At 39.5% G+C, this 24,242-nt stretch overlaps 1 protein-coding gene and 1 pseudogene across 4 annotated transcripts in view; both read left to right on the top strand.

Moving 5' to 3' along the window:
• Nucleotides 1-24,242, top strand: part of NKAIN2 (sodium/potassium transporting ATPase interacting 2) — a 1,188,323-nt gene that overhangs the window by 372,281 nt on the left and 791,800 nt on the right. The window lies entirely within an intron of this gene.
• Nucleotides 16,253-16,915, top strand: LOC113898162 (annotated as a pseudogene). The gene has a single exon (XR_003512551.1). The product of XR_003512551.1 is annotated as a ubiquitin-conjugating enzyme E2 D3 pseudogene (transcript).

Here is a 24,242-nt window from a genome sequence, read left to right as displayed (position 1 = left end):
GTAATTCTTGGAATTATTTTTCTAATAATGACTTCAAATTTGTTTCAATGGCAGCTATTGTTAATAAATAGAATAATCTTTGAATTATAGAAATCATTACATTATATTTTAAAACAATAGTCTCTATGAGGCATAAAATATTTTTCTTATTTTTAAAATGGTAAATAATGAAGTAATAAGCAAAAGTTAACCTAAGCATCTTTCTTCTTTTCTTCAGAATCCCTAAACTCTGTAACTCTGGTCACCCTTTAGCTCTTCTCTTTTCCTTCAGATGTAGTGATATGCAGCAGTGAAGGAATGCTTTCATTCTTGCCTAAGTTTTAGATTCATCGTCTTCATGGGAAAAAGTTTCAACAGTTTTTTAATGAAGTTTGAACTCAAATAGGGTCATTTCACATGACCTGAGGTTTTTACAGGAGTCTTCTTTTTGTTGTCAGAGATAATGATGATATGATATTTTGGTGTAATCAAGGTTAAAATTAAGCGCTCATTTGAAAAATTTTTCCTCAAAAACACGCATTTTTATTTTTGTATAAATTTTCATTTTAATAATGAGATGTATTTTCCAGTGATTATATACAGATTAGAGAATTATGACTATTTTACATTTTATTCTTTAGGATATATATTTTTTCTAAATTTCCAAAATTCATACACATGTATATGAATATAATAGACATATTATATGAATCCTAATAAAAATAAAGCAATGATTTTTAAAAGCATCAAAGTAAAAGGAAGAAAATATAGTAGTGGAGTTTTGTGAATGAATGTAGTGCTCATACTAAGGATCAACCTGAGAAATTCTGGTCTCAGTTTATTTCTTATTCTTGTTTAGTTTTAATTATTGCATAACATTGATCTATACAAGCCAAGGGATGCCACTAGCACTTTTTCTGTTGTAAAAAGAACTGAATGGCCCTGAGCTGTGACACATGTAGCTAGCATGTAGGGCTAAACAACTCTACATCCTCAAGACCCATTTAGGTGCACTGATAAAGACGGAGATGCTTCTGGCAGAGGAGGAGGTGTGACTTCTGTCCACAGTTGAATTTGGGTATGTACAAATGTATCCTGTGACCTGTGATAAAAGCGAGGTTGCAGAGAGGTAAACACTCCCTGTAAAGAATGAAGCCTGTCCTGCTCAGCAGAGGTGTAGAGCTCTGTGTAGACACAGGTGCAGTGACCCAGACTAAGGCATAAGCAAAAAAACAAAACAAAACAAAAACACACTTTCTGGGTATGAATCCACACAAACCTGCTTAATCCTAACACAGTGGTAGAACATTTTTTCCCCAGAAGGGCTCTTGCGGCACAGGTCTGTTAGCCCATTAACTCTGGGTCTAGTTGGTAGAGATCTACACTTTACTGAAGGAGTGGGGACTCAAATAGATCCATTGCAGACAGCGAAGGAGTCCTGATTTAATGAGAGGAGGATGATGGTAGGATCAGTGTTTTTACATACACAGTGATGATTATCCCTGAAGAGATAAGAGCCTACTATGCATCAAAGGTTTTCTTGCATTGTGGCTGACAGAAAAAGATCACCAAGATGCTAGTCAAGACTATAGTCTGCCCAGAAAGGTTGGCCAGAGAGAAGAATGTGGAAGAGAATTGACTCTGCTCTCTGGAGAGGCACGGGAACTTCTGTATTACGAGGTAGTAATGGCACTTACTGAAGAGAAGGACATCTTACTCTACACATGGACATCACCAGATGTCAACACCGAAATCAGATTGATTATATTCTTTGCAGCCAAAGATGGAGAAGCGCTATACAGTCAGCAAAAACAAGACCGAGAGCTGACTGTGGCTCAGATCATGAACTCCTTTGCCAAATTCAGACTTAAATTGAAGAAAATAAGGAAAACCACTAGACCATTCAGGTATGACCTAAATCAAATCCCTTATGATTATACAGTGGAAGTGAGAAATAGATTTAAGGGCCTAGATCTGATAGATAGAGTGCCTGATGAACTATGGAATGAGGTTCATGACATTGTACAGGAGACAGGGATCAAGACCATCCCCATGGAAAAGAAATGCAAAAAAGGAAAATGGCTGTCTGGGGAGGCCTTACAAATAGCTGTGAAAAGAAGAGAAGTGAAAAGCAAAAGAGAAAAGGAAAGATATAAACATCTGAATGCAGAGTTCCAAAGAATAGCAAGAAGAGATAAGAAAGCCTTCCTCAGTGATCAATGCAAAGAAATAGAGGAAAACAACAGAATGGGAAAGACTAGAGATCTCTTCAAGAAAATTAGAGATACCAAAGGAACATTTCATGCAAAGATGGGCTCGATAAAGGACAGAAATGGTATGGACCTAACAGAAGCAGAAGATATTAAGAAGAGATGGCAAGAATACACAGAAGAACTGTACAAAAAAGATCTTCATGACCCAGATAATCAAATGGTGTGATCACTGACCTAGAGCCAGACATCCTGGAATGTGAAGTCAAGTGGGACTTAGAAAGCATCACTACGAACAAAGCCAGTGGCGGTGATGGAATTCCAGTTGAGCTATTCCAAATCCTGAAAGATGATGCTGTGAAAGTGCTGCACTCAATCTGCCAGCAAATTTGGAAAACTCAGCAGTGGCCACAGGACTGGAAAAGGTCAGTTTTCATTCCAATCCCAAAGAAAGGCAATGCCAAAGAATGCTCAAACTACCGCACAGTTGCACTCATCTCACACGCTAGTAAAGTAATGCTTAAAATTCTCCAAGCCAGGCTTCAGCAATATGTGAACCGTGAACTTCCTGATGTTCAAGCTGGTTTTAGAAAAGGCAGAGGAACCAGAGATCAAATTGACAATATCCGCTGGATCATGGAAAAAGCAAGAGAGTTCCAGAAAAACATCTATTTCTGCTTTATTGACTATGCCAAAGCCTTTGACTGTGTGGATCACAATAAACTGTGGAAAATTCTGAAAGAGATGGGAATACCAGACCACCTGACCTGCCTCTTGAGAAATTTGTATGCAGGTCAGGAAGCAGCAGTTAGAACTGGACATGGAACAACAGACTGGTTCCAAATAGGAAAAGGAGTACGTCAAGGCTGTATATTGTCACCCTGCTTATTTAACTTATATCCAGAGTACATCATGAAAAACTCTGGGCTGGAAGAAGCACAAGCTGGAATCAAGATTGCCGGGAGAAATATCAATAACCTCAGCTATGCAGATGACACCACCCTTATGGCAGAAAGTGAAGAGGAACTCAAAAGCCTCTTGATAAAAGTGAAAGAGGAGAGTGAAAAAGTTGGCTTAAAGCTCAACATTCAGAAAACGAAGATCATGGCATCCGGTCCCATCACTTCATGGGAAATAGATAGGGAAACAGTGGAATCAGTGTCAGACTTTATTTTTCTGGGCTCCAAAATCACTGCAGATGGTGACTGCAGCCATGAAATTAAAAGACGCTTACTCCTTGGAAGGAAAGTTATGACCAACCTAGATAGCATATTCAAAAGCAGAGACGTTACTTAGCCAACAAAGGTTTGTCTAGTCAAGGCTATGGTTTTTCCTGTGGTCATGTATGGATGTGACAGTTGGACTGTAAAGAAGGCTGAATCCTGAAGAATTGATGCTTTTGAACTGTGGTGTTGGAGAAGACTCTTGAGAGTCCCTTGGACTGCAAGGAGATCCAACCAGTCCATTCTGAAGGAGATCAGCCCTGGGATTTCTTTGGAAGGAATGATGCTAGAGCTGAAACTCCAGTACTTTGGCCACCTCGTGTGAAGAGTTGACTCATTGGAAAAGACTCTGATGCTGGGAGGGATTGGGGGCAGGAGGAGAAGGGGACGACAGAGGATGAGATGGCTGGATGGCATCACTGACTCGATGGACGTGAGTCTGAGTGAACTCTGGGCGTTGGTGATGGACAGGGAGGCCTGGTGTGCTGCGATTCATGGGGTCGCAAAATGTCGGACACAACTGAGCGACTGATCTGATCTGATCTGAAGAGAAGGTTTTCATGTGCTCACAGTCAAATCTCTTCAGTGTTAAAATTGACAAGCAAATATTTAACACAAGTATAAACCCAATCACATGAAGAGTTATTTAACTTATATTGTAATATCATAGCATTTATGGTTTTCTTATTTTGGCATTTTTAAAGCCAAGTGATCAGATTGCACTGGGGGATTTATAAGGATAGAAAACATAAATGTGCTGTCTCCTTTGCAATCACATATGATAGTAATAGCAAACGTTATTGAACACTTTAGATTCAGTATCTCATTGTGTGATCTCTGTAATCCATAAGGAAGGCATTATTTTATCTATATTTTATGAATGAGGAAACTAAAGGCAGAGGAAAGTTAAGTAACTTGCCCAAGATCCCACAGTTAGGAAAGCATAGCAAAGGAACTGGTACCCAGTTAGCATGTGTTTAACCATCACATTAAGCTCACTACTGGGAGGAATATGTCACACTAGAACCCATGTTATATGAGTATCTAGTGGCACATGCCTTTGAGCTTTAATAACAAATATACTGTCCTCCTTGAGAATGTTAGAGATTTACTCAAATCAAGATTCCATCTTAAGTTCCTCACTATCTAATGTAGAGTTACCTTGACACAAATTTTAATTGGTGGTTTCTGTTAGCAGTCCATTAATCCTATGACACCCTGGAATGAGTAGAAAGTTTGAAAACTATTTGAAAATTTTTTTTTCTTCTTTAAGAGTTTGTGGTGGTGGTGTTATAGTTATTGAGGAAATTTATGTACGTTTTATTGCAATGTGTTTTAATTAAAGACCAAATGAGACCACTTATAGTTTGTATCTAAAAGATCCTGAGATAAAAAATTCACTTATCTGCTTCACTGAAAAAGACTCTGATGATGGGATAGGTTGGGGGCAGGTGGAGAAGGGGACAACAGAGGATGAAATGATTGGATAGCATCACTGACTCGATAGACATGAGTTTGAGCAGGTTCCAGAAGTTGGTGATGGACAGGGAAGCCTGATGTGCTGCAGTTCTTGGGGTCACAAAGAGTTGGACACGACTGAGTGACTGAACTGAATGATGTCAACACAGCAATTGATAAATGTTTGACTTTGTATGTTGTACTACAGTAAAAATCTGATTTTGATAAAAACTTATAGCATTGATTTTGTTATACTGGGAAAGGCAGAATGAGTGAAGCTTGGCAAATAAATCCAAAATCAATATTATTTATTCTAATTAGGAGAAATTTCTCTGATGACCAGCTCTGTGACTGTCCTTTGCTGCATCTCCATCTATCTCAACATTTTAACAATGGAATGAGGACATTGGACAGAGTGATCACAGTTATAGATTTATCCATTCACTCACTTATACATTAATTCATATTTACTGTGTACTTTCTATATGTCAGGCACTATTTTAAGCTGTGGAATATAACAGTGAATGAACAAAATGCTAAAATGTCGTCGCCTCCATAAAGTTTTACATTAAAATGTGGCATGGGAGGTTCAGAAAAACCCAAAGTAAGCAAATAAACCATATGGTATATTAGTGATAGGTTTTATGAAAAAAGTGTAGGGAGTGGAATAGGAAGTGATGAGGACTTACAATATTATGTATAGAGGTCAAGTAGGACCTCCTGGAGTAATTGACACATGGTAAAAATTTCACAGCTAAAGGGAAAATATTGTGGTATGTGGGGAAAGAGAAGAAAGTTCAAAGACAAGCAACATCAAGTGTGGCTAGATGTAATGGGGAACAGTCAGATGTGAGATCAGGGAGCTCTGAGGTGGAATCAGAATTCGCAGAACCTCATCAATCAGGAAGGGATGTTGGCTTTACTTCTGAGTGGTAGAAGCAAGGGAGGGTTTGGAGCATGGCTGCTACGTGCCTTTGCTTATTTCAGGAAGGGTATGATTCTGGCTCATAGGTAGAAAACATGGCAGGAAACGTGGTGTAGAGCCACGGAGACCAACTGCAGCAGTTCAGGCAAGAGGTTATGGTAGCAGTAATTATGATCACCTTCAATATCTGCAGGTTCATTTTTGATGTAAAATTTAAACACAATGTAGTGCCTCTATCTTAACTGCATTATTTGGTAAGTTTTGTTGAGTCTATACATTCATGCGGATAATAACCCAATACAGTTACAGGAGATTACCAGGACTGCCGTGCCTGCAGAGGCCGTTACTACCCTTTTTTGTCAATCCCCATATTGCCACAAGCAACCACTATTATGATTTCTCTCCCCATAGGTTAGTTTTGCCCATTCTTGTGTGTGTATGTGTGCACGTGAGTGGGGGGAGGATACACTGTATGCTCACATATCTGGCTGCTGCTTTCAGCATCGTTTCTGAGGTGCATCTATATTTTTATGGATATTAGTAGTTCTGTCTTTTTGTTGATGAGTGTTATTCCATTGCATGGATAGGCCACAGTTTGCTTATTCATACTCCTGTTGGTGGACATTTTAGTGTGTTCATAGTGTGTATTTACTGTGAATAAAGCTGCTAGAAATCTTGTATGATTGTTTTTGTGGGCATGTTTTTCTTTCTCTTGGGTAAATAGTAGGAATATAATAGCTGGTACACAGGGTAAGTAAGTAAGTGTTAGTTGCTCAGTCGTGTCCGACTCTGTGACCCCATAGACTATAGCCCGCCAGGCTCCTCTGTCCATGGGATTTCCCAGGCCAGAATACTGGAGTGGGTTGCCATTTCCTTCTCCAGGGGATCTTCCTGACCCAGGGACTGAACCCAGGTCTCCTACATGGCAGGCAGACTCTTTACCATCTGAGCCACCAGGGAAGCCTCAAGGTAGGTATATATTTAACATTTTAAGAATCTTTTCGTTTTTCAAAATGTTTTAACATTTATACTCTCCTCAGCAATGTATTTCCAGTTACTCTATATCCTTGTAATATGTTGCTACTGCTAAGTCGCTTCGGTCGTGTCCGACTCTGTGGGACCCCATGGACAGCAGCCCACGAGGCTCCCCTGTCCCTGGGATTCTCCAGGCAAGAACAGTGGAGTGGGTTGCCATTTCCTTCTCCAATGCATGAAAGTGAAAAGTGAAAGTGAAGTCGCTCAGTCCTGTCCGACTCTTAGCGACCCCATGGATTGCAGCCCACCAGGCTCCTCCATCCATGGGATTTTCCAGGCAAGAGTGCTGGAGTGGGGTGCCATTGCCTTCTCTGTGTAATATGTTATCAGTCTTTTAATTTTAGCAATTGTAATATATGTGTAGGAGAATTTCATTGGAGTTTTAATTAGCATTTTCAGAGTATTTTTTATGGAAGAATGAATAAGATTTCTGGATAATTTGGATGTGGTTATGAGAGAAAGAGTAGAAGAGAAGTGTAAGAATTTTTTTGGCCTGATTAACTTAACGTTGTATTGTCCATTTACTGAGTTGAGAAAGACAACTAAGAAAATGGGAGGAGGGGCAAGAATATTGAAAATAAGACTATGAAATGTGTTATCCTATTAGATGAGTTCAAGTGGAGAGGTCAAGTGGAGAGTGTTTAAGAAGTAGTTTTATTTGTTTGTTAGTTTTTGGCTGTCCTAGGTCTTCATTACTGCACAGGCTTTTCTCTAGTTGCATCGGCGGGAACCGCTCTCTAGTTGTGATGCGGGGGCTTATCGCAGTGGCTTCTCTTGTTGCAGAGCACCGGCTCTAGGCGTGTAAGCTTTAGAAGTTGTGGCTCCCAGGCTCTAGAGACAGGCTCTATAGTTGTGACGCGCAGGCTTTGTGGCTCCAAGGCATGTGGGATCTTCCTGGATCAAGGATTAAACCTGTGTCTCCTGCACTGGCAGGTAGAATCTTTACCACTGAGCCACCAGAAAAGTCAGTTCTGAGATTTTTAAATTTAGGGGAGATGTCTTCTGGGAGTCATGATGATTCTTGAGATTCTCATGATACCATGAGATTCGTGGCATTGCTAATGAGTAAGAGGAGGTAGACAATAGATTGATTCTAAGAGCTAAGCTGGGGTCCTCCATAACTAGATTCATTAGAATAAACCAGCAAAGACTTTGAGGTGAGCTAGCTAGAGAGGAAAGAAGAAATGTATGAGACTGTGGCGCTCCTAAACCCAGGAAAGGAGAGTTCTCAACAGAGAGGGAGAGAGAGACTGTGCCCAGTGTTGTCTAAAGGAGTGATTATTGTCGCTAAGGTATTAGGTGGAGTAGGAGGTGGTGGTTAGAGAGCAAGATGCTTGAACCTGATAATACTATATAGAATTCCAGTTCTAGGTTATGGGGAATGATGGTTGAGACAATGATCTATTAGGATGAAGGACAGGATCACAGGAAGTAAGGAGTTTACGAGACAGAAAGGCCAGTGTGTTTGGAAGCACACTGGAAAAACTGATATACCGTTTAGAAAAGTTGCATATATCAAACTAGATTAATAGGCTAAATCTATCAACTTGTCAATTAACAAAAAAGAGGAAGTTCTAAATTTAGATCTAATATACTAACTGCCCCAGCAAAGTCATGATTTAACATTAGACCATAGATACAGAACTTAATGGATTTAGTTGACTGTGTACTCAGTAAGGGTTTGCCAATTAGATTATCAAGAATCTTTTCCAATAAAGTTTCTTGGAAACAATTTGCCAAAAGCTTTAATAATTTTCTGCATAAAATAATAGCAACCAAAAATAAGGAAGATGGTTCCACTTTAAAATAGGTAAGCAACATTTACATACCACATTCTCTCACATACTCTATGTAGAGCATATCAAAGGAAGAGGTCAGCATTATGAGAGAATTTCAAACCATGTCACATGAAGACTGTGTTCACAAACATATTTCCCTTAAGGAAAAGAAGTTAAGGAAAAACAAATGAGTGGCATTTAATATTTTTCTTTGAAAATTAGTGAGAACAACATGTAGAGATACCCCTATTTGACACCAGGAAAAGAAAGTATATTTTCAGTAATTCATAGCATTGTTTCATTTGCAATGTGATCTTTGAACATTTTTTAAAATGAACAAACTAAAGTTAACCTTACAGAAAAGGCTTATATTGTATGGTTCTAAGACAGCATCAGTTATATTATACCATTGTTTTATGTAGCAAGCTGCCAATGCAATTATAACAGGACGTCACTTTTAAAACCCAGCTTGATTTCAGGGGCATTAGAATCTGAAAAACATTTAATTTATATTGATGATATGTAGTAATTAAACACTGCTGCTGCTGCTGCTAAGTTGCTTCAGTCGTGTCTGACTCTGTGCGACCCCATGGACTGCAGCCTACCAGGCTTCTCCGTCCATGGGATTCTCCAGGCAAGAACACTGTAGTAGGTTGCCATTTCCTTCTCCAGTAATTAAACACTACACTCCATCAACTTCTGGTTTTTAATAATGGTGTTTTAGTGTTCTATGTATCTTTCAAATATCCCAAATTTGCATAGAAATATATTATGGAAAGCATAGAATGTCAAGTTTTTGTTGTTCTATGGAACATCAAATTTTTATACAATAGTCATATATATATTAAACTTAAGAGTTGTGTTTTCCCTAACTTTTCAAACAGTGTTTAGCTTTTTGAAATCAGTGACAAAATTCTTGCTGGGATGATTTCAATTATCCAGGCAAAATACTGTTCCTCACTTACTGCATTAAGGTCATTTCTTTTGATTATTAGTAAGAAAATGGAGATTCTGTAATGGGCATACCATGTATCCTTAATACTGCCATCTGTAGTATCTTCTGCAAGTTTGCACTAAGAAGCCCCTCTGGCCGTGTCGTAAAGCACTTCGAGTACTTCTTCGCCTTCTGGTTTATGGATGTCTTCTGTCAGCATGCTCCATCTTTATTAGATCTTCCTTGAGGTCATATTAGACTATCATGGGAACAGCAGGCTTCTAAGATGTTTGTGTAATGTTGATTAATGTGGCATTGTCTTGTAACTTCTGTGGTAATGGTGCATTATCATTTAAAAAATAGCTGAATGAAGGGTGTTTTAACTTTAATTCAGGCTCTCTTCTGAAGAAACCTAAAATCTTGGCTGTAAAGAGACAGTTGGATGAACACTGTTTTTGCATGAATAGCTAGAAGGAAGCTGGATTTGAGCCTTGAGTAATTTCAGTGGCGAATGAGGAAGTAGCACTTTAAGAAGGAGCTGTGAAGTAGATATTCCTCACTCTAAAACGCGTGGTAACTTGCAAGCTTGATGCTTTTCAAATTACTGAATGCCAACTATGTGTAACCATAGCAATTATATGTCCATGTATAAAGATCAGACTGAAGGAAAATTATAAAGATCCAGGTATTATTTAATCTTATGACTTGCCACTTCTTATGAATGAAGTAGAAAATGACTTGTCTAAAAAAAAATTAAGATTTAAAAACAGACTTCCATCTGGAAGTATTCAGAAGGGTTTGTACAGAAGAATGTGGGTGCAGCAAGAAAACTATTTTATTTCTTAAAGTGATGAAGTATACAAAATGCTTCTTTGGTTTGAACTACATATTTGCTTCCCTAATTCTTCACCTTTCCATTATGATATACCAGTGGGAGATGGGACTGGGTGAGTTAGTTGCTTTTCTCCAATACTGAATACAAATGAACTCAGTTTTGCTTCATGTAGAAAAATCTTTCATAGAAGTAATTCCCAGGGAGGTAGAGTGGGAAAAAAAAAATTAGTATCAATGTGTTTGTACACCTTCGTGAGACTTTCAGAATGAAGTTCAGGGGTACTGGTTATTTCAGTTCAGTTCAGTCGCTCAGTCATATCCGACTCTTTGTGACCCCCATGAACCGCAGCACACCAGGCCTCCCTGTCCATCACCAACTCCGGGAGTCTACCCAAACCCATGTCCATTGAGTTGGTGATGCCATCTAACCATCTCATCCACTACCATCCCCTTCTCCTGCCTTCAGTCTTTCCCAACATCAGGGTCTTTTCAAATGAGTCAGCTCTTCGCATCAGGTGGCCAAAGTATTGGAGTTTCAGCTTCAACATCAGTCCTTCCAATGAACACCCAGGACTGATTTCCTTTAGGATGGACTGGTTGGATTTCCTTGCAGTCCAAGAGCCTCTCAAGAGTCTTCGCCAACACCACAGTTCAAAAGCATCAATTCTTCGGGATTCAGCTTTCTTTATGGTCCAACTCTCACATCCATACATGACTACTGGAAAAACCATAGACTTGACTAGATGGACCTTTGTTGGCAAAGTAATGTCTCTGCTTTTCAATATGCTGTCTAAGTTGGTCATAACTTTCCTTCCAAGAAGTAAGCGTCTTTTAATTTCATGGCTGCAATCACCATCTGCAGTGATTTTGGAGACCAAAATAAATAAAGTCAGCCACTATTTCCACTGTTTCCCCATGGGACCAGATGCCATGATCTTAGTTTTCTGAATATTGAGCTTTAAGCCAACTTTTTCACTCTCCTGTTTCACTTTCATCAAGAGGCTCTTCTTCTTCACTTTCTGCCATAAGGGTGGTGTCATCTGCATATCTGAGGTTATTGATATTTCTCTTGGCAATCTTGATACCAGCTTGTTTCCTCCAGCCCCGCATTTCTTATGATGTACTCTGCATAGAAGTTAAATAAGCAGGGTGACAATATACAGCCTTGACGTACTCCTTTTCCTATTTGGAACCAGTCTGTTGTTCCATGTCCAGTTTTCACTGTTGCTTCCTTACCTGCATATAGGTTTCTCAAGAGGCAGGTCAGGTGGTCTGGTATTCCCATCTCTTTCAGAATGTTCCACAGTTTATCTCAGCAAAGTTGAAGTTTATCCCACGTGGTTTCTCTGATAGATTTAATAGCATTTTCTCTATGCCTTGCATTGCCCAGGAAGCCAGCAGCAGGGTAGAATGGTCAACACCAGTATTTTATTTGGTAATAAGATGAAGAGATGACCTGAACATCTGCCCGTGTCCTATTCCATTCGGGTTTTAGTAGCATCAATATATTCCTGTATTGGTATCATACCCCCATTCCACTTTCTGCAATGTTGTCATATAAAGCTGCCATTACAGCATGGATCCTGTCCTAAATCTCCTTGGATATCTGTATAAAAATCCTTGAAACTATGAGGACATGATGATCATACTTGAGAAGATGTTTTGATTAAGCAATGGAATGTGATTCTCTTTCTCCTCAAGATAGAGCTGCAGAATTTTTCACCTTTGTGAGGTCAGGTTATTTTCTTTTTAAAAGTTTAAACTGAACCCTGGAATAGGGCATGATTCTATCATAGGAATAGATTCCTGTGACAGGAGCAAAAGGAGCCAGGCTCTTGTCTTCAGGACTTTTTCCTGGTTGCTCAGATGGTAAATAATCTGCCTACGATGCGGGAGACCTGAAGTTGGGAAGATCCTCTGGAGAAGGAAATGGAAATCCACTCCAGAATTGTTGCCTGGAGAATTCCATGGACAGAGGAGCCTGGCGGACTACAGTCCATGGGGTCACAAAGAGTTGGACAAGATGAGTGACTAACACTTGCACTTTGAGTACTCTCATTATTTATGACAAATATTAATTTAAAAAAAGATGAGGTATGGCTAAAATAATGATATATCCCAATGACATAAAGTGAATAAAAATTGAAAAAAAAAAGAAAAAGGAAGTGACAATAGAGAGCTAAAATGAAGCCCAGGGTATATTTATAAAGTTGAAAGGGGTACTCAAGAATGTAAGTTAGAAGAGTGCCGTTTTAGCTTACACATTTCTAGCTTCTAAAGGAAAGAGAAAAATTATTTACAAGATACGAAGTGGCCACACTATTAATGCTAATTAATTTCTCAAGAGGAAAAGGTCTTTTCTTTTGTTCCAGCTATGTACATTGTTCTCACAGGGAGCACTGGGATGAGGTTAACCTTCTCAACAAAACACCTTCAGTGAATACAGTAAAATATTATTGTAGGCATTTTTTTCTTATTATCTACATTTAATATGAGCCTGTGGAAACATGGAACCTGGTAAAATGTAATTGCATGAGGGTTGTAAAAAGTGATCTCAAGGACACAGGGTTATGAAAGTCTGGTTTTGTTCCCAGTATAAAAAACCAGAAATCTAGAGCAGACATTGGCAAACTTGTCCCTACACGCCAGAGTACATATTTTTCATCATGTATGTCCTCTGGTCTGCATCACAACCGATCAGCTCTGCTGTGGTCACATGAAACAGCCGCAGATAATGTGTAAATGAGCTGGTGTAACTGCGTATCAATAAAACTTGATTTACAAAATCAGGCAGTGAGCCAGATTGGGGTCTCACAGTTTGCCAACTCCAATCTGAAGAAATAAGGATTTTATTCATTTTGAAGTTTTCTTTGTAATTCTTCAGAACAAAATTTTAATAAGCAGTGGAAAACAAGGATTAAAAGCTCAAATATATTTTTCAAGACTGAAAATAAAAATTGATTACCATGTAAGGGTAGTATTTGATATAGTCCCTCAACCAGAGTCTGGTTTGATATTTTCAAGTGAAAAGAAAGTCATTTAACCAGAGCTTCCTCACCTCTGAATGAGTGAAGTGGGATGAGTAGAAATAACCATCATCAACATTTTTTGCCCCCACTTCCACATTCTACCCCCCAAAATGAATGCTTTTAAATAATGTGCACCCAGGAGTGGCCAGGTATGAATCTTGGCTCTTCTACCTGCCATACCACTGAACCTGAGCAAGTTATGTCACCTGTCTGTAACTTCATCTTATCGGAGAACTGGGCATAACAATTCCATCTTTGCAGGGTTGCTGGGAGACAAACTACTTAGCCATTAGCTGAGTGATTCATATGCATTAATAGATGATAGTTTGGCCCCCTGGAGTCTATGCCAGAAGCCTCAAGTTGTTGGCCAGGGGGACTACATAAAACATAGAGCCTGCTAGGCTCCTCTGTCCATGGAATTTTCCAGATAAGAATACTGGAGTGGGTAGCCATTCCCTTCTCCAGGAGATCTTCCCTGACCCTGAGATTGAACTCCAGTCTCCCGCAATGCAGGTGGATTCTTTACCATCTGAGCCACCAAGGAAGCCCTATATAGAACTATAGGTCATGTAAAATTTGGGCTATATAAGCATCCGAGATGCCAATATGAGAGAATATGACTGTACATGAAAATATGGATTTTAGGGAAAAGAAAAAGAGGAAGTCAAAAGTCTCGTCACCTCAAGCTCGCAGTGTTGAATGGAAGTGGCGTTGATCCCACCTGCCCAGCCCACCTCCCTGGTGCTCAGGTTGGCCTCTGTGACATTCACAGGCCAGTTTGTCCCGATCCTTTTCTTTTGCAGTGCCTGGAAGGAATAGAAGTCCTCCTTGGTACCATGTCTGCATATTTTTTTTCTTTTCTATACTTTGTCCACTTCATTTTTTACATTATTTGCAGGGTTCTTGTCAGGACACCAGAGAGTAGTGGGTTAGAGAGCATGTAAATCAAGAAGTTAATAGGAGTTCTGGGATAAAAGAATTTCTGGTTAAATAAGCTTAGAGATGTTGAAAGAAGAAACAAAACCAGGTGTGTTTCCTTTGGGCCTCTCATTATCCTTTAATGTATTAATACTTCCAGGCTCCAAGATAGAAGTACATGCTACAGCTTTCTTGAATCAGTTTTAACAAAGAAAAAATGCAAGCAAGAATCCTTTAATTTTAATGCTTCATGCATTTGTGGCCACTTCGCCATTGACCACATTTCTCCAATACAGTGTGATATGAGAAACACTGCCTTTACCATTCCAAAAGCCTCCATAGAACTTGTAATTTTAAGACAAACATTCTAGATGTATCTGTTGCAAATGGTATCTACTGATACTGTTTCAGGGAATGTTGTTACCTGATTCCCTGATGACTGAGCCTACTTTATAACACTGCTGGATAATAATAGTATTGATAGTATAATAGTAGTATAGCAAAGACTAATTGAATACTCATAGGCAGTGGTAAGTACTTTGCTGTTACTGGGTTATCTCATATAATTGTTGCAAAATACCATGGTTTATCTTATCCCTATCCTACAAAGAATGGAAATGAAACAGAGAGGATAAATAAGTTGAAAGTCACACAGCTGCTAAGTGAGGCAATCTAAGATCCCACTCTTAGCTACTGGACTCTGCTGTCTTGGCTACATGCAGTGACAATTGGAAAACGTCTACCCCAAATTACATCTAAATTAATAGATACTTGTTAATCTTAGATCATGTTTCTTTTATTAAGTAACTGTGTATGAAGATTGAGTATAACACTAGCTTTTAAGCATAAAACTTCAATAAAAATAGAAAAATACGTTACTTTTAATTTTTTTTCCCCAAGGTCATAGATCTTACTAATTCAGTAGGTTCATAGAATTGTGGTGAAACTTAGTGAAGTCATGAAATACAGCTACTTAACAGCTTTAAAATACTACGGTCATTTCTAAAGACCCACCCATGGACTTCTTAAGACCCAGATTTCTTATATCGATTCCTGTAGGTCCTGATTAGCCCCACACTGCTCCCAATTTAAAGCAGTAAAAGCCAAGAAAGATCAATAAAAGCTACACATATATTGATACTCCTCTGTGAGGTGATAGAAATTTAATAGTGCTTAATAAAAAGATAGATATACATAAATTACCTTTGTCCTCCTGTCATCACTATCCACCTTTCCCTGGAGTCCAGTGTATGGTTTTGCTCCAAGAGGTACAAACTTCCACTTTATTAGAAGCGAAAATATGACAGAGCACTGGAAAGAACAGTGGACCAGCTATTGTTGGACCCGAACAGGGTTAGAAGAAAACATTTGTTATTCAGTAAATTGGAAAACAAATACTCATGGTAATATATAACAAAATATTATTCGGTCTAAGTGTGTGTGTGTATATATATATAAATATATATGTTAAGTCGCTTCAGTCGTGTCCAACTCTGTGCGACCCCATAGATGGCAGCCCAACAGGCGCCCCTGTCCCTGGGATTCTCCAGGCAAGAACACTGGAGTGGGTTGTCATTTCCTTCTCCAATGCATGAAAATGAAAAGTGAAAGTGAATTCGCTCAGTTGTGTCAGACTCTTTGCGACCCCGTGGACTGTAGCCCACCAGGCTTCTCCATCCATGGGATTTTCCAGGCAAGAGTACTGGAGTGGGTTGCCATTGCCTTTTCCATATATATATATATACACATATATATATATATGTAAAAATATGCATATATACATATTGCATTTCATTGATACCAAGATGCTATTGATTGTAACATACAGCATCAATATCAAAGCTTTTATCAGAAAGTATAAACATTGTATAAATGCAACATTTTATAAGATATATTCAGGTTTCGGGCATCATAAGAATTCAGATGTAGGTCCAACCTCCGATCTGTTTAATAAGAAGGCGCCTGTGTCTGGCAGAGCCGGTGTGAGACGAAGAGACAATCCTTCCCAGCCGCCAGGATAATCAAGAGTTTTGGCCGGACCTTCGAGCACACACCGAGATAGTGAGGAGCCAGACAAAAAGCACAGACTATGGCGCTGAAACGGATTAATAAGGAACTTAGTGATTTGGCCCGTGACCCTCCAGCACAATGTTCTGCAGGTCCAGTTGGGGATGATATGTTTCATTGGCAAGCCACAATTATGGGACCTAATGACAGCCCATATCAAGGCGGTGTATTCTTTTTGACAATTCATTTTCCTACAGACTACCCCTTCAAACCACCTAAGGTTGCATTTACAACAAGAATTTATCATCCAAATATTAACAGTAATGGCAGCATTTGTCTCGATATTCTAAGATCACAGTGGTCTCCTGCTTTAACTATTTCTAAAGTTCTTTTATCCATTTGTTCACTGCTATGTGATCCAAACCCAGATGACCCCCTAGTGCCAGAGATTGCACGGATCTGTAAAACAGACAGAGATAAATACAACAGAATATCTCGGGAATGGACTCAGAAGTATGCCATGTGATGCTACCTTAAAGTCAGAATAACCTGCATTATAGCTGGAATAAACTTTAAATTACTGTTAAAAAAAAAAAAGAATTCAGATGTACTTTATGAAGGAGTCTGGCTGATGGAATTGATGGATTGTTGACTGATCAGATGTGGAGATTGGCAGAATGAGAAAAGTTGACATTGGTTCTAGTTGGCTGTGTAAGGGTAGGGGTTGGTGGATCTGGGTAGCTAATTTAAATTGTAGCACATTGAAGTTTATTTATGACGTCCTTAAGTGTCAAGTTGACAGTTGTTGAATTACTTGGGGTTACCTTTAAATGTATTACTGTGATATTGAATGGTGTGCCTTGGAAATGAACAGAGATCATTCTGTCGTTTTTGAGATTGCATCCAAGTACTGCACTTTGGACTCTTTTGTTGACCATGATGGCTACTCCATTTCTTCTAAGGGATTCCTGCCCACAGTAGTAGATATAATGGTCATCTGAGTTAAATTCACCCATTCCAGTCCATTTTAGTTCGCTGATTCCTAGAATGTCCACATTCACTCTTGCCATCTCCTGTTTGACCACTTCCAATTTGCCTTGATTCATGGACCTGACATTCCAGGTTCCTATGCAATATTGCTCTTTACAGCATCAGACCTTGCTTCTATCACCAGTCACATCCACAACTGGGTATTGTTTTTGCTTTGGCTCCATCCCTTCATTCTTTCTGGAGTTATTTCTCCACTGATCTCCAGTAGCATATTGGGCACCTACCGACCCAGGGAGTTCCTCTTTCAGTATCCTATCATTTTGCCTTTTCACACTGTTCATGGGGTTCTCAAGGCAAGAATACTGAAGTGGTTTGACATTCTCTTCTCCAGTGGACCATGAGAAATAGACGGGGAAACAGTGGAAACATTGTCAGACTTCGTTTTTGGGGGCTCCAAAAATCACTGCAGATGGTGACTGCAGCCATGAAATTAAAAGACGCTTACTCCTTAGAAGGAAAGTTATGACCAACCTAGATAGCATATTGAAAAGCAGAGACATTACTTTGCCAACAAAGGTCCATCTAGTCAAGGCTGTGGTTTTTCCAGTAGTCATGTATGGATGTGAGAGTTGGACTGTGAAGAAAGCTGAGTGCCAAAGAATTGATGCTTTTGAACTGTGGTATTGGAGAAGACTCTTGAGAGTCCCTTGGACTGCAAGGAGATCCAACTAGTCCATTCTAAAGGAGATCAGTCCTGGGTGTTCTTTGGAAGGAAAAATGCTAAAGCGAAACTCCAGTACTTTGGCCACCTCGTGTGAAGAGTTGACTCATTGGAAAAGACTCTGATGCTGGGAGGGATTGGGGGCAGGAGGAGAAGGGGACGACAGAGGATGAGACGACTGGATGGCATCACTGACTCAATGGACGTGAGTCTGGGTGAACTCCTGGAGTTGATGATGGACAGGGAGGCCTGGCGTGCTGTGATTCATGGTGTCACAAAGAGTTGGACACGACTGAGTGAGTGAACTGAACTGAACCTTTAAATGGATCACCCTCTAATCATGCCTTATTTGTTGCTCTGGTATATTTAAAGGTACTGATGGTGGATGGGCATCATTAGGTATCTCTTATTATATTGTCCTGCAAATATCTTAACTGTGAGTTTTTCAGAGTATTATTTTTCCTTTCATGTGTACCGGATGATAACTATTTGAAGGTTTTATGATAACTATTTGAAGGTTAAGTGCTCATGTTTCACTGATATTATTCCATTAAATCAAAACACTTTCTTCAAGAAAATGTTTTTTGTTTGTGTGCTAAGTCACTTAGTAGCGTCTGACTCTGTGTGACCGTGTGGAATGTAGCCCACCAGACTCCTCTGTCCATGGGAATCTCTAGGCAAGGATACTGGAGTGGATTGCCATGCCCTCCTCCAGGGGATCTTCCTGACCAAGGGATTGAACCCGTGTTTCTTATGTCCGTTGCATTGGCAGGAAGGTTCTTTACCACTAGCATGACCTGGGAAGCTTTTTTTTTTTTTTTTTTTTGCTTAAATGACAAAGATCTTTCTAGTTGTGAAGATAATTAGTAATCAAAGACAATTTGGAAAATGTTAGTTTAAAAAATGACTTGAAGCCATCTATAATTGTACATCTGTGTGTGTGTGTGCTTAGTTACTCAGTTGTGTCTGGCTCTTTGTAATCCCATGGACTATAGCCTGCCAGGCTCCTCTGTCCATGGTGATTCTTTAGGTAGGGATACTAGAGTGGGTTGCCATGCCCTCCTCCAGGGGATCTTCCCAACCCAGGGATCCAAACCAGGTCTCCCTCATTGCAGACGGATTCTTTACCATCTAAGCCACCAGGTTTCCCCAAGAATACTGGAGTGGGTAGCTTATCCCTTCTCTAGGGGATCTTCCTGACCCAAGAATCAAACCGTGGTCTCTTGCCTTGTAGGCGGATTCTGAGCTACCTGTGAAGTCCCCAATTATACCTCTGATGCTGCTGCTGCTAAGTCGCTTCAGTCGTGTCCAACTCTGTGCGACCCCATAGACGGCAGCCCACCAGGCTCCCCCGTCCATGGGATTCTCCAGGCAAGAACACTGGAGTGGGTTGCCATTTCCTTCTCCAATGCATGAAAGTGAAAAGTGAAAGTGAAGTCGCTCAGTCGTGTCCAACTCTTAGCGACCTCATGGACTGCAGCCTACCAGGCTCCTCCGTCCATGGGATTTTCCAGGCAAGAGTACTGGAGTGGGGTGCCATTGCCTTCTCCAAATTATACCTCTACCAACCTATAAATATTTAATTTGAAATGTTTCTAGACTTTTATTTTTACAAATTCTTTCATGTATAATTGATATCAATTGTAGTTTTAATTCTTCCCCGTTTAATATGGACATTGTAAGCATGTCATTATTTTAAAAGCAGATGTTTAGTTTGGGTAGATAAGAGAGCACATATTTAATAGTTTGATTAAATGAAATATTTTATATAGCAGAGTCATGTTTATTCATGTTATTCGATTGACTTCAGAGAGGGGGTTTATAACATTTAGTTTTAAAGAAAATCTGCTATATAAAAGCTCAGCAAAAGGAAAGGAGCCCTAATTATTATATCTCTAACCATCTGTATTTTGCAATGTTACATAATACAGTGAGCTCAGGTGGTTCCAGACATGTATAAATTTGAACAAATTATACAAGTCGCAGTTGGCAATAACACTCCATAAACTCTGTAATATTTCTGTGAAGCTAGTGACTCTTTATAATTTCAAATCATTGTCAGACATCTCCTTAAACTTAACATTTGCTGAAAAGTCTCTGGATTTTAAATATCAATAAGAATATTCCAAACTGATAAAATTCTTTAATTCCTAAGTTGGCCATGATGAAAGAAGTTTTGATAGCATCATAATTCATTATTCTCTTCCCAAAGTGTCTGATATCCACAGTGATGTGAAAAAATAGAATTGCATAGAACTTTTAGAAATGAATTTATAGTAATTTATAGTACTTATCATTGGGCTCATGATTTTAAACTGTATTTTGATAAATATCAGATACTTTACTTCAAAATAAGCTTTTTCTGAGTTTGACCATTTAGAGTTACACATAATATAAATGTAAACTGTTACCCACTGGCCTGGCTTGCTAGGGTGCCTTGAAATCAACTGCCTTTGACCATCAGATAAATGTGTTAAAAGTTACTTTAAAATTCCTGGTGCTGGACAAGGAATAGCTGCTCAGTAAACATATGATTGACTGCCTACTGGAAGGTTGTTCTAACAGACTTCTAAAGAATGGGGTATATAGAGCAAGGTGATGCAGCGGTAAAGAATCCGCCTGCCAATATAGGAGATGCAAGAGACAAGGGTTTGATCCCCGGGGGGAGGGCAGGGGGAGATCCCCTGGAGTAGGAAATGGCAGCCTGCTCCAGTATTCTTGCCTGGGAAATCCCATGGTCAGAAGAGCCTGGCGGGCTACAGTCCATGGGTCTCATTCACACAGGGTAGAAATAGGAAAGGTACTTAGGGCAACATGATTATGTTGGTGAGAGAGAAAGCAGATGAAAAACAATGAGGTAGACTCAAAAAGGAGCCAGAAAGAAATTCCATTATATTAAAAAATCTCATTTTTGTTTTTCCCAGAGATGGTCTTTTTTAAAATACTCTTTCCTTATGAATTTTCCATTTTCTCATATAGGCCCTACATTGATGTTGTTCAGTCTCTCAGTCATGTCCGACTCTTTGTGACATCATGGACTGCAGCACACCACATTCACTATCTCCTAGAATTTGCTCAAACTCATGTCCTTTGAGTCGATAATGCCATTGAGCCATCTCATCCTCTGTCACCTGTTCTCCTCTTGCTCTTGGTCTTTCCAGCATCAGGGTCTTTTCTGATGAGTCAGCTCTTCATATCAGGTGGCCGAAGTATTGGAGCTTCAGTATCAGTATCAGTCCTTCCAATGAATATTCAGGACTGACTTCCTTTAAGATTGACTGGTTTGATCTCCTTGCAGTTCAAGGGACTCTCAAGGGTCTTCTCCAACACCACAGTTCAAAAGCATCAATTCTTCAATGCTCAGCTTTCTTTATGGTCCAACTCTCACATCCATACATGACTACTGGAAAAACCATAGCTTTAGCTAGACAGAACTTTGTTGGCAAAGTAATGTCTCTGCTTTTTAATATGCTGTCTAGATTGGTCATAGCTTTTCTTCCAAGGAGCAAACGTCTTTTAATTTCCTGGCTGCAGTCATCTGCAGTGAAAATAAAGCCTATCACTGTTGTCATTTTTTCGCCCATCTATTTGCCGTGAAGTGATGCAACCAGATGCCGTGATCTTTGTTTTTTGCATGTTGAGTTTCAAACCAGCTTTTTCACTCTCCTCTTTCACTTTCATCCAGAAGATCTTTAGTTCTTCTTCGCTTTCTGTCATAAGGGTGATTTCATCTGGATACCTGAGGTTATTGATATTTCTCCTGGCAATCTTGATTCCAGCTTGTGCTTCATCCAGTCTGGCATTTTGCATGATGTGCTCTGCATATAAGTTAAATAATCAGGGTGACAATATACAGCCTTGACATACTCCTTTCCTAATTTTGAACCAGTCTGTTGTTGCATGTCCAGTTCTAACTGTTGCTTCTTGACCTGCATACAGGTTTCTCAGGAGGCAGTTTTGATGATCTGGTATTCCCATCTCTTTAAGAATTTTCCAGTTTTTTGTGATCCACACAGTCAAAGGCTTTAGCATAGTCAATAAAGCAGGATTGCATGTTGGCAATTTGATCTCTGGTTCTTCTGCCTTTTCTAAATCCAGCTTGTATGTCTGTCTGGAAGTTCTCTTTTGAAGTACATTTGAAGCTTAGCTTGAAGGATTTTGAGCACTGTCTTGCTAGCATGTGGATTGTGTGCAGTTGTGTGGTACTTTGAACATTCTTTGGCATTGCTCTTCTTTGGGATTGAAATGAAAACTGACCTTTTCCAGTCCTATGGCCACTGCTGAGTTTTCCAAATTTGCTGGAATATTGAGTGCCTGCCTAATATGTCGCTTCAGTCACGTCCATTTCTTTGCGATCCCATGGACTATAGTCCACCACATTTCTCTGTCTGTGGGATTCTCCAGGAAAGAATATTGGAGAGGGTTTTCATTTCTTTCTCCAGAGGATCTTCCTGACCTAAGGAGTGAGCCCACATCTTATTATGTCTCATTATTGCAGGTGGGGTTGTTGTAGCCATGCATTCCAGGAAACAAACTCACTCAGAAGGACAATGCAGATAGTGAAGTGCAGTTTATTACACCTGCGGGCCCAAGGCAGAGTCTCGTCTCAGCCAAGGACCCCAACCAGTTTCTGTGAAAATCTTTTGTACCCTATGTGTACAGTGCTCAAACCCATCTCCCCAAATTCCTTGAAACTTGCATAAACAAAGAAAGGTAGATACAATCACAATAGCCCCATCACTCATGTGTCGTGTATTTAAACAGTTAAACGATTGGTCATCAATCAATAAGCCGAGGTTACACTCTGATAAGCACAGAAAGAAATTTATGACCTCTCCGGAGACAGGGGTGATTAGTATATGTTTTCTCTTAAGTGATGAGTAACCTAGATGCGACTCTCAAGGTTTCTTTGTCCGGAGGGGTCTTATCCTTCTGCTGGTGTGTCGTTTCCATAGGCACTGAGCACAGAGTTCAGAATCCACAGAAAAGGTGGCCAAGCATGGCCAGCACTGAACAGGCCTAGGACAGAGTCCAGGCCCTACGGTCTCCTCCTTCAGGATCTTTACCACTAGCGCCATCTGGGAAACCCATATTGAGTGCAGTACTTCCTTTTTCTTTTTTTTTGCATGCAGCACATTAACAGCATCTTATTTTAGGATTTGAAATAGCTTAACTGGAATTCCATCACCTCCACTAGCTTTGTTGGTTGCAATGCTTCCTAAGGCCCACTTGACTTCACACTGCATAATGGCTGGCTCTAGGTGAGTGATCACACCATCGTGGTTTTCTGGGTCATTAAGCCCTTTTTTTGTACAGTTCTTCTGTGTATTCTTGCACCTCTTCTTATCTTCTCCCTCTGTTAGGTCCATACTGTTTCTGTCCTTTATCCATCCATCTTTGCGTAAAATGTTCCCTTGGTATCTCTAATTTTCCTGAAAAGATCTCTAGTTTTCCCCATTCTATTGTTTTCCTCTATTTCTTCTCATTGTTCACTTAAGAAGGCTTTCTTACCTCTCCATGCTATTCCTGGAAACTCTGCATTCAGATGAGTATCTTTCCTTTGAGTTTTGCTTCTCTTTTCCCAGCTATTTGTAAGACCTCTTCAGACAATCATTTTGCCTTTTTGGTTTTCTCTTTTTGAGGAATGGTTTTGATCACTGCCTCCTGTAGTGTTACAAACCTCCATCCATAGTTTTTCAGGCTCTCTGTCTATTAGATCTAATTCCTTGTATCTCTTTGTCACTTCCACTATACAACTCATAAGGGATTTGATTTAGCTTATACCTGAATGGCCTAATGGTTTCCCCTCCATTCTGCAATTTAAGTCTGAATTTTGCAATAAGGAATTTGTCCTATGTATTTTGTGGAAATCAAGAGTTTTTGTTTTTTTTTTTGCTTGATGTGTATTTGTTGCATATTTACAATAAAATATCAGTCAGTCATTTCAGAGATTCTGTATCAGTGCATCAAGCAACTGATAAGACAAAATTATCTCAGATCCATTTCTGAAATTGGATGGTGGCATATTAAAGGGGATAACTTCTTATTTAATTCTGATAATCACTTTGACATTGTAGTACTAGTTATACTGTAAATTGAACTCATGGATTATATTCTATCTAATAGTTGGGGCTGGGCTCTTGAGCTTGTTACCCTTTTTTTGTGTGTAGCTGGAGCCTCAAAAACACTCAAAACTGCAAA

This window comes from Bos indicus x Bos taurus, chromosome 9 (assembly GCF_003369695.1).
Source record: "Bos indicus x Bos taurus breed Angus x Brahman F1 hybrid chromosome 9, Bos_hybrid_MaternalHap_v2.0, whole genome shotgun sequence".
In the NCBI taxonomy this organism is placed as follows: domain Eukaryota; kingdom Metazoa; phylum Chordata; class Mammalia; order Artiodactyla; family Bovidae; genus Bos; species Bos indicus x Bos taurus.
Note: the sequence above shows the minus strand (reverse complement) of the source record. Positions and strands in the feature narration are given on the sequence as shown.